This window comes from Gallus gallus, chromosome 23 (genome assembly GCF_016699485.2).
Source record: "Gallus gallus isolate bGalGal1 chromosome 23, bGalGal1.mat.broiler.GRCg7b, whole genome shotgun sequence".
NCBI classification, from domain to species: Eukaryota; Metazoa; Chordata; class Aves; order Galliformes; family Phasianidae; genus Gallus; species Gallus gallus.
This window is the reverse complement of record NC_052554.1, coordinates 4,306,369-4,317,466: the sequence shown is the minus strand read 5'-3', so window position 1 is coordinate 4,317,466 and position 11,098 is coordinate 4,306,369. Positions and strand designations below refer to the sequence as shown.

Here is an 11,098-nt window from a genome sequence, read left to right as displayed (position 1 = left end):
GAGGGGAGAGCAGAGCCTGGCCACGGCAGCTGTGGGACTCAAATCTTTCCAGGCACTGAAACAGCCTCCTAATTAATTGAGCCTGACCCAACGGTGCGCTGCTGGCAGTGGGTCAGCGCGATCCCTCGGCTGGGCTCTGCCATTCAACCATGGCATTCGGGGCAGGTAATGGGAAGCAGCACAGAGGTGGGTCTGTGCTTTGGGGCTGGGAAGGGAGAGCAGCACAGGGCTGGGAGAGCAGCACAGGGCCGGGAGCGTGGGCTGACGGAGCGCAGATGTGCGTCTCAGCGCTGCTGATGGGCTGCAGCCGGCGGAATGGAGTGATTTAATGAAGTTTTGCTACAGCTCATCAGATACCGAAATGGGAAGATGCAATATTAATTTAGAAAGGCATTATCATTTCAATTGTCGTCGTTCTGAGGAGCATTAATAACAGGGGAGCTCGTGGCAGTTTGGAAAGATGATGTATTATTCTAAAGGCAAAAATATTCGTCAGAATGATGTTTCATTTGACACCTAAACAGCTAGCATATTCCTATTATCACCATGTAATCAATTCTTTGCCATGTCTTCCATGCTTAGCAGACATAATCTCTTCAGGCCCTTCATGTGCTGCTTGGAAGGGGTGGGCAGGGCGAGCTCGAAGCACCGCGCGGACGACTTTTATCTTTTAATCCTAAATTCTTCTGTGCAATTAAACGACTCGGGGCTGTTTGACAGCAGGACCTCCTTCTGCTGTCGCAAACAAAAAGATGCAAATGTCATCTGCTGCTTGTTCCACCCGTGTCCAATTGTGCCATCTGACACCGCCGGGGCTCCAGTCGGCTTTGATCCCTTTTGCACCGTATTTGGGGCACCTCGGGGAAGGCGAGCTGCGTCCTGCTCTGCCATCGCAGCAGCATCTCTCAGTGATGACGGAGGATGCAAAAAGCACCTCGTGGTTTTTCTGCGCTGTCTGTGCACGGAGCGAACGTGCGTTGGTTATTTGGAGGCCGCATGGGGTCGCGGTCCCTTCCCTGGTGCTGCAGGCTCGTTGTGTGGCTGTGGCATGGAAGCAAGTGGCCAAATGGATGCCTGGCCTCGTCAGCAAAGCCCTTTAGTGGTGTGTTTGGGCATCCAGATGTGCTGCAGGTGAGGCAGAGGTGCTGGGGCTGCACGCAGTGCGTGTTGGCACTGTCAGTGCCCTGCTGAAGTGTGCAGGCTCCCTTTGAAACTCATGGCTTGAGCAAGCTCCAGCCTGCACGAGTCCTTAATCAACACAGTCTCCTGGCAGCGGTGCACGAGCAAATTCCCCATCCGAAAGCAGAATCAAAGCAGTATTTTGTGTCTATTCTTAGTCGCATCCATTTAATCTGTAGATACTTAAAGTCCTCCAATGGGCTGACTGCAGGGCAGCTCCTTCCTAATGCTTTCAAGTGAATTCCAGCCCTCCACGCTCCTGCACTGAGCTGTGGGGACGGTGCTGGGGCTGAGCTGGGCTGCTGCGGGGGTGGCTCAGAAATGCTCCTGGGGGCCCCAGGGGTGAGCGTGCATCGGCAGCCAGGATTTCACCCTTTCAAACACGCACAGAAACGACGCAAGGATGAGCAGAGATAAAGCTGCTGCTTGGGCTGAAAAAAAAAAAAAATTCCAAACAAATCAACCAAAGAATTCCTCCTCCGAGGAAGTATTTCTGTAAAGCAGACATTGAGAAGAAAGTAATTTCCTTGGTAATTCTTTTGCTTGGCTGCAGATTGGGGTGGGATGCTGATGCCCAAGCTTTCCCAGCAAGAGGTGGACTGCGATTTCCCTACGCTGCTTATGCAGAGCTGCACCCCCCCAATGGTCAGTGCATTCACCTGCCCACAGCTCTGCCCTAATGGCCAATTACCAGTGCTGTGCCCGGGGAGCTGCTGTCGGACACAGCAGCCTCAGGGACAGCTCTGTCTTTGCTTTTGGCACCTTCTGGTTGAATAAAAACCTACAAAAGTGAACCCTCGTGTTGAACTCCTGCGCCCACAGCTGAAGTCAGGGAAGGCCTTATTGCCTCTGCAGCACTCTGTGCAGCGACGGGCAACAAATGAGGCAATATTTTACCCTTCGGGTTCTGCCACTGGCAAATGCTCCTCTGTCTGCTCTGCGAATTTATGGTGCTGGTGGCAGAGCTCCGTGGCACTCCTCGTTAAACGGAGTGATTTATTACAATGAGGAGCGCTTCATTGGGCTGATTAGCACCAGGTGAAGTGATTAGCGCAGTCAGGTGGGGCTGAGTTCAGGCTGAGAGCCCTTTGTATGAAAACCAGCTGTCTGCAGCTCCAAAGTGCAGTGCTGGTGCACCTGTTTGCAAACAGCCCTGGGGGAGCCCCCAGAAGTCCCCATATACCTGAAGTGCTTTTCCCCATCCTGCTGCTTGTTCCGGCTGCCGGCAGCATTCTATTTAGATAGGAAGGCTGTAATACTGCTAATGAGTGCTTCACGGGGGCCCATTCCTGCAGGGGCTGTGAGCAGCCCCCCATGCTGTTTGTGCTGTGCCTGGGGCTGTGCAGCCCCCCCAGCTCTGCAGCTCCGCTCCATCCTCCCCTTCAGAAGCCATCCCGTATCTCCGCGTTGCATGCATGGCTTTTAAATTGTGGCTTAAGGCTCCTTTCTGTATCACAGAGACATACACTCCTGTTTAGGTTTTTAGCAGCTCTAAGTTCATTGTATTGTAATTGGATAGCCCTGGGGAAATCGCTGTCAGGACTGATAGGCTCCCAGCACTTTCTGTGTCTGTCGGTGGATTACACGTGCGTTGTTGCAGGTGCTCATGTGTTCATACGTTCCCTTAGGAGAAATAAACCAGCATCACCAGCAGCGGGAGGGGACAACTTCCCTTCCTGCAGGGATGCACAGCCTTCTGGGCGAGTAGAACCTGAGAGCCATGGGAGAACCTTGAGCTGCATGTGTTCCCTTACCCCGTGCTGCTGTGGGGTGACACAGGGGAACACGTCTGTGCTTGCAAACGATCCCATCTGTTCCAAAGGGTGTCTGGCAAATGATTTGGTGATGTCACATTTCCCCGCGTTTCAAAACCAACACGGCTATTTCCACCCTTGGAAATGGCTCTGAGATAACAAGGCACCATTGGAGCCCAGATCATGGATTTTACAGGCTGATCAGCTCCCAGCTCTGTGCTCGGCTTTGCCAGAAGCAGAAACGTTTTGCATCTCCGGTTATGATGATCTCCCAGCAGAGAGCAGCTCTGACAAAGCCTTCCTGCTGCCCCCGCAATGAGCACCACATGTGGGTCCCTCCAGGGCTTCACGGTGAATTCATCCTAATTTGTGGGCCCAGCAGATTTGGAGCTTCCAAAGGTTGTTGCTCACACAGCCGCTGCTCTCCCAGTCCTCCAGGATGTGCTGCAAAGTGCTGGAAATGGTGCACGATGAGGGAGTGCCCTTTGGAAAGGTGAAGGCTGCTGCTCCAGGCTGGGCGGTGCATCCCGGACCGTGCAAACCCCTCCTGCAGTGGTGTGGGATGTGGGACGGGCATCTCCTGCCCTCCTAAAGCTGAACGCATCTATTTGGGTACTGAAGTTCTGCCCCGTTAGCAAACGATGGCCCGGCTGCTTTTTGTATTGCCCGTGGCTGCGCTCCGTCTCGTGTCTCCTTGTGCAATACGAGCAGTTCCGCAGTTGGTTTTTATGCTTGATTTGGTTATTGAGGAGAAAACCGGGCACGGCCGTAGTCTGCTCATCTGGAAGGAATGGGAACAGAAGCCGACTTTTAACTATTAGTTTACACAGCAGCACTGTGAGCAGCCTCCTGCGTGTCGAGCCGTGCTGGGAGCCGCTCCTGAGCACTAATTGGGGTTTGTTAGCCCTTCTGTTTGCATGATCTCACTCAAGTGGAGACCAGGAGGCGGCCTCGCGGGACTGCTCGGCTCTTTGATTCCATCTGCAAGTCAGCAAGATGTTGCAGGCAGCTCCACGCGTTTCCTGGCCCTTCCTTCCTCCCAGCGCAGTGAAGCTGGGTTCCGAAGCCAGCAGTTCTGCTGCAGTGCAGTGCGATCTGCCGGACAACGGGAGCGCAGCCGTGCAGGAAGGGCAGTGCAGGGCCACGTCCCCATGGGCCGGGGGCACTGCTGCTGTGTGGTCACAGGGAGGCTTGTTTTGCTGCTTATTTGCAACACGTTCGACTGTATACTTGCCAGAATTGTGAAACTCTTGTAAAACCCCTTCGTAAGTACTTTTGGATTACTCTTTGTTCCTGTTTCAGCGCCATGAGATTGCACTTGTTGTTTCTAGCCAGCAGTGAGATTTTCCCTCTTATCAGCTGACACGAGGAGATGGGGAAACGCGAGCAGGAAGCCCAAGAACTTGCAGCCTCCAACAGAAGGGCTCGTTCTGTTGCTCATTCCCTGCCCCTGGGAGAGCTGCTTCTGCCAGAGCAAACCCTGCAGGTTCCCTCCCTGCAGCTTGCATTGGAAGGGAGCGTTCATGCAGCTTTTTCAGCTCCATTAAAAAGCACAGCTGCCCAAGCAGCTAAATGGATGAGGCTAATGAACATGTGCACGAGCTGGTGGTTCAGGATCTAAATTGCCTGGGAGCAAGCAAAACAGAATTAGGCAAGTAAAGAACCTGATTGTTTTTCAAGTGATAAAAGATTGGCATGAATTACAGGAGGCATTAGAAAATTTGGAAGATGTGTAGCTTTAAATGGATGCATTTGTTTCAATTAAGTAAGGAGGAGGGAACCGAACGTCTGTTCAGAAGTATCCTAGACTGAGGATTCCATGGGATTTACTCGGATTTCTGGCCTAAGAATGAATGCCTCTGCTTTTTGGGACTTAAGAGCGGCTTATTTTTGTTGTAGAGGAACCCACCCGCGGCAGAATGAGGGCAGAACAGCCAACAGGGAGCTCAGCAGCCAGACTGGAGGAGGAAGGAGGTCTTGTGAGGTGAATCCCTGTGTGATGGGGAAGGGTCCCAATGCTGCGCAGTGCAGCTGTGCTGCTCCTCCTGCATCCTCAGCAGTGCCTGCAGGAGGAGGAAGAGGAGGAAGAGGAGGAGGAGGAGGAGGAGGAAGAGGAGGAGGAGGGTGGCTGAGGCCGGTGTGGAGAACAGCCCTGCCCTGCAGTATGGATGTGCTCCGGGAACCAAAGCCTCATTTCCTCTCCACGAAGCTTGGATTCCTCTTTATGAAGTCCTTGGGTTTCAAGTGAAAGATTTTAATTGGAAGTTGTATCACGTTACTTTGCAAAGCCATTATTGCTTTTTTTTTTTTTTCAATTGCAAATATTCTTCCTATAGCCCCTGGAAAATACAATATTCCTGTGAACGTTTTGAAAAGCATCTCAAAGCAAATTTTGATTAAGGCTCTGAGGACTGAAGCGTGAGGAGAGCGCTGGTACGGGCGGGCTCCCCAGACCCATTTGTTCTTATGAAAAACACGAACGTGCTCATTTCCACCCATTGCCCTCTGGGGCACAGACGTCTCCTCGGGGAAGGGCACTGCCTGGTGCTGACAGACAGACAGGGACTGAATCCCCTCCTCGTGGTGCCCCATCTCACAGCTCGTGATGCTTCTGGCAGCCCCAGTCCCACGGCAGTCCCCTCCAGGATGGAAGCCCAGCAGTTCTGGAGCCTCAGCCCGAATGCAGCGCCGTGTTCCTGCAGCTGCTGCTTGCCTGGCTCTGCTCCCCATTCAGTTCTCGAGGTTGCAGTGGCATTGATTGAATGGGAGATTCATGGTGGGAAATTAAGCCTCCAGAAGATACAATAATTTAAATAATTGGCATTTTTTTTGTGTGTGTGAGAACATGAGAAATACAGAGTGTTCATTCACCGTAAATTCCTCCAGGACCAGGGTAGCAGAAGCAGATGAATTCTTATGAAACAAAGATTCTATTTTCATGCAAATATCTCTCAGTAATAAAATACCAAGGGAATAAAAATGACAGGAAAATGTATGATGTACAAGCAGAATTGTTTCCAAAGCAGTGTGTTTCCATGAAGCCTCAATAGCTTTTTATACAGTGGGCCGTGTTAGCAACAAAGCACGAAGTGGGATCAGGCTGTGAGTGAGCAGTGGGTGCTGTGCTGAGACGGGGAGGTCCCCTTAGGGAAGGGGAGTGGGGTCTGCAGGGGAGAAGGCAGCTCAGGGAGCAGTGGGAAGGAGCCCTGAAGCCCTTATGTGTGCTGAGCATTGGCCAAGCCCAAGCTTTGCTTCGCTTACCCCTATCCTTTTGGGCTGCAGTGTTGGCTGTGGGTATAAACTTCATTTCAGGCAGCCATTATTAGGGCCACCAAGAGGAATAGCACGTATTTAGCACTGACTTGGACTATCCTTTGTCAGCACTAATTAATTAGCCAGGAAGACTTCAACTCCTGCTCTGCCATCACAGTGCCAGCATGATTTTAAGGCCAAGACATTACTCTCTCCTCTGTATTTTTTAGTTTGCACATGATTGAAGAAGCACGCCTGCAGAGTTGCACAGTTGCAACAGTGGGGATGCATGCATGCAGTGCTGGGGATGCACAGTTGCAATGCTGGGGGGGCACAGTTGCAGTGCTGGGGATGCATGCCTGCAATGGTGGGGATGCAACCAGTTGCATTGCAGGGGATGCACAATTGCAATGCTGGGGATGCATGCCTGCAATGGTGGGGATGCAACCAGTTGCATTGCAGGGGATGCACAGTTGCAATGCTGGGGGTGCACAGTTGCAATGCCGGGGGTAAACAATTGCAATGCTAGGGATGCATGCCTGCAATGGTGGGGATGCACAGTTGCAATGCTGGGGGTGCAGCCCCCATCCAGCAGTCGGCCTGGAGTTTCCGTCGGGGGCTGCGGGTACCCTCAGCGTTTGGAGATGATCTCGAGCAGGAGGCTCACTTCTCCATAGGCAGCTGATAAATAGTGGGATGGGAAGCATTCCCTGCTGCCTGAGCTAATGATTGCTTTCCGAATGGCATCTGTGTGCGGGGGGGGTGGCGGGAGACGGGGCGCTGCGGGAGAAGGGGAATAATCACAGTAAACTCCATCTCAGCAAGTGCTGCGGGTATGCATCATTTTTATTGCAGGGAAGATGAATGGATCCTGTGGTGGGTTTTGTTTTGTTTCAGTGGAGGGAAGTGTTTAAATCGCCAGCTGATTTCAAACCATTGGGGTAACTCAGGGTGAATAAACCTGGGTGGAGCTGGCGGAGGCTCTGGGATGGCTGCTGGGCTGTCCGAGCTGCTCAGTGCTTCTGAAGCTGCAGCACTGCTGTGTGGCTTTCCTTCTGCTCATTGCCTCGCATCCAAATGCTCTGATTACAACAGTTCCTGCGGCACTTCTATAGCAGAGGTGCAATAATAAATGCTCACCCCTCTGCCTTTTTGGTAGGGGTGAGCCTGCCTCAAGCTGGGCCCGTTTGCAGCCGTCTCCAGCATTGCAACTGCAGCTTGCACCAAGCTCTCCATTGGAAACATTTCAAGTTCTGTTCCAACAGAAGGACATCTTTTTGCACACCCAAATGGGCAGCTTTTTGCACACAATTCCATCTGTGGATGGAGCAGCTTGCAGGTATCCTTAGGCGCAGATTTCCCTGGCTTGCTGTGTGTTTGAGCAAAGCTCTGTGTGAGGTCAGTGTGAGGAACTGGCACATGGGGTGGGGTTGGAAGACTCAGTCCAAGCCTTGGGCTGATGCAGAGCATTGCTGGTGCTGCTGGGAGTTGTTGCTGCGGCACCACTTGGGGCTTTCCCTGTTGTACCTCAGACCTTGCCATAGAATGACATGGAGCTAAATGAATGAATCAGTGTATAAACGACCACCAGTCGCTTGGCCTCAGAGACTGGAGGAGGGACAGCTGACAGAGAAATCCAAATGCCGGAATTAAAATCTCAATTAAATTTTGCAAATAATGGGTAATTACGGGGCGCTTTTTCTTTTTTTTTTTATGCTCATACTTAGTTGTAAGGAATTATTAGATATTTAACTGACATTTATCCAGATAGCCCACAGCAAGTTAGGTAGCAGTTACATGCTGTTATAAATGTCACCAGTTAAAAATTAATTGCTATGCTATCTAACTTGCTGTGGGCTGCCTCCTTAAATATTAATGGCGTGTCTAAAAATACACTGAGTTGAAGGGATGATCCGGACGTGGGATGGAGGAGCTCTGAAGCCCCCGTGTGCAGAGCAGCGATGCTGGAGCAGCGCTGGGTTGCAGGCATCGCTCCCTGGAGCAGAGCACCGAGCTGAGCTTCTGTGTGCTTCAAAAGCAGTGCAAAGAGGAGGGATGCAAAGCGAAGGGGTATTTTTTGTTGGAGCTGTTGGAGCTGCTATGAATAATGCATGCTGATCTCCCGGAAACGTGGGGCAATCAGAAGTACGCTGTGACCGCGAGGAGTGCAGCGTGCATTATAGGAGTAAGGACCGTCCCCATTGACTCCTGCTGCTTAAAGGCAAGGGATGCGCGCTGTGCTTTCCCAGCCAGACACCACTTCAGCACTTTGCTGTTCCCTGCACGCAGATAAAGAAAGCGCTGGGAGGGAGAGCAGAGCTGGGTGCTTCCCTCCCAGCCCCCAGCTGTGCCCTGCAATACCCACATGGCACAGAACACCCCTGCAGACGCAGTGACACGTGGGGCTGACTTCTGCCCGAGCACAAAACCGCAGAGAATTGCATTTAAGCTGCTTTGGAACAGGTTGCCCAAGGAGGCTGTGGATGCCCCATCCCTGCAGGCATTCAAGGCCAGGCTGGATGTGGCTCTGGGCAGCCTGGGCTGCTGGTTGGCGACCCTGCACATAGCAGGGGGTTGGAACTGGATGAGCATTGTGGTCCCTTTCAACCCAGGCCATCCTATGGTTCTACTCCCCATCCCTTCCCCTAAGCAGGACAAGAAATGCAATTTCATTCATCGTGTACTCAGTTCAAAGCACCATTTACTGCCGAAGGATTGAACAAATATAATTTAAGGTTCCACTGTGCATGTGACAGATTTAATTAGTGTACATGGGAGCTCAAAGTTGTTCAGAAAGTATTTGTTTGCATAAAAATAGGCTATGTCTGCAATTTAAACTGGAATAAAGTACTGCAGTTATGAAGAATTTAATGAGTTGTTGCGTAATGTTCTTTCTAAACACCATCCGAGATGGGAAATTCTATTAGGAAATAAAAACGAGGTTAGGAAATGCAATGCAATGCAATGCTTGCTCCCCTACACCTCTCCTCCCCCCTCCCTGTTTGCAATGCTGTTATGAATGGTGCACCTCTGGGCTGCCATTGCAAGCTGCTCCGGTGCAACTGAAGCTGCAGGGGAGATGTTCCTTGTTCGAATCCTTCAGCAGCGTAGCGTTTATTCAGAGGGAGATGGTAGCTCTGTGCGGTTTGCTTTTCACCTCCCCTCCAGCACTCTCAGGTCGTTAGGAGCTGTGCTTCCAGCAGCGGCAAGCACGGGTGGATGCACCATTGAAACTACAGCGCCTGGAATGGCAGAGCCGGGGTTGGGGGGCAGAGCCGGGTTTGGGGGGCAGAGCCGGGTCTGGGGGGCAGAGCCGGGTCTGGGGGGGCAGGCTGCGGGCTGGGGGTGTGGTTTGAGTCCAGGAATACTTTTATTCGGTGTGATTTCCCATCTCACGCTTCTCGCGTGCAGCCCAATAGGTGCTGTGAGCTGCTCGGGAGCTTCAGTTGTTCCCTCGTGCCTCTGGAGGTCACTGTAACAAAGACAAAAGTGCGGATAGGGGAGGTTGTTCGGGGTTCTCATTTGGCTGCTTGCACTCAAGGCGTTTGCTGCCTTAAAGGGCCGTTCTGCACGTGTATTAAAGACAGTATTTGTATAGCGAGGTCATAATCCGACGGGTCCCTCCTGACCCTGCTCGCTGCACTTGTGCTTCATGCACAGCACAGCCTGCTCTTGCTTCTCTGCCGGACTTTGCACTGCTGCACACTCTGAGGGCTGTGCTGTCAGAGCAGGCAGTGCCTGCAAAGGGCACCGGGGGTCCGAGAGCTGCCGAGGCAATGCCTTTGCTGTCTGCCTACTTGGAAGGCGTCCCTTCCTCTCCTGGGTGCTTTTACCATTTAAGATGGAATATCTGGGCTGTGATCTCTGGTCCTTTCTGTGAAGGTAAAGGGGAAAGCTCCCCTTTTTGAATTGAAATGTGCCTGCCTCGGTCTGAGGATATTTTTCCCCGCTGGTCAGAAATGGAAGCCCTGCCGTAGCACTTCTTGCCTTTAATGGTGTAATGTGTGCCACTCCATGTGGAGCCCCCCAGAATCCCCCATCTTTCCCTGCAGAGTTAAGATGTGATGAAATGTTTATATTCAGCGCTTCCCATACTGAGACCAGAGAGCTGCAACAGTGGTTTAAGAGACGTGGTTCCAAATGGCAAAGACTTGAGGCAAGTGGAGGCGAGGCAGTGGCCAACCTCCTCTCAAGGATGCAGTTTGTGCTGCTGAAGTATCAGCTGATCCTTCTTAATAGAGTGAAGAGGTGCTGACAAATTGCAGTGTAATACAGAATCATAGAACCATAGGATGGCCTGGGTTGAAAAGGCCCACAATGCTCATCCAGTTCCAACCCCCTGCTATGTGCAGGGTCACCAACCAGCAGCCCAGGCTGCCCAGAGCCACATCCAGCCTGGCCTTGAATGCCTGCAGGGATGGGGCATCCACAGCCTCCTTGGGCAACCTGTTCAGTGCGTCACCACCCTCTGGGTGAAAAACTTCCTCTTAACATCCAACCTAAACCTCCCCTGGCTCAGTTTAAAACCATTCCCCTTTGTCCTATCACTACCCACCCTCGTAAACAAATTAACGAACAATTCGTAAACAATTAATGCTACTCCTTCATCTGTTCCTGTCTGAAAGCAGTGACCACGGGCGTTTCCTGGCTGCCATTCATTGCATTCCCAGCCCTCACCAGCAGAAGTGGATGCTCAGAGGACCTCATCACCATTCCACACCATTGGATGTCTCTTAATCCCACGTATGCGATGGCAGCGCCGCTCGGGAGGGATTACTGGAGCACTTATAAGATCTGTCATCCCGGCGACACGCAGTGTGACCTTCAGCTCTTAATGCCCAAATAAAGTTGGGCAGAACTTTCCGGTGGATGGAAGCAGGCAGCAGCACAGGGCGGGAGGATCGCTGGTGCTG

At 52.0% G+C, this 11,098-nt stretch overlaps 1 long non-coding RNA gene across 1 annotated transcript; it reads left to right on the top strand.

Annotated features, from left to right (window-relative positions):
• Positions 1-3,682: 3,682 nt before the first annotated feature.
• On the top strand, positions 3,683-5,928 carry LOC121112020. Its single transcript, XR_006932054.1, has 2 exons — positions 3,683-4,198; positions 4,833-5,928. It is a non-coding gene; the product is annotated as an uncharacterized LOC121112020 (long non-coding RNA).
• The last annotated feature ends 5,170 nt before the right edge of the window (positions 5,929-11,098 follow it).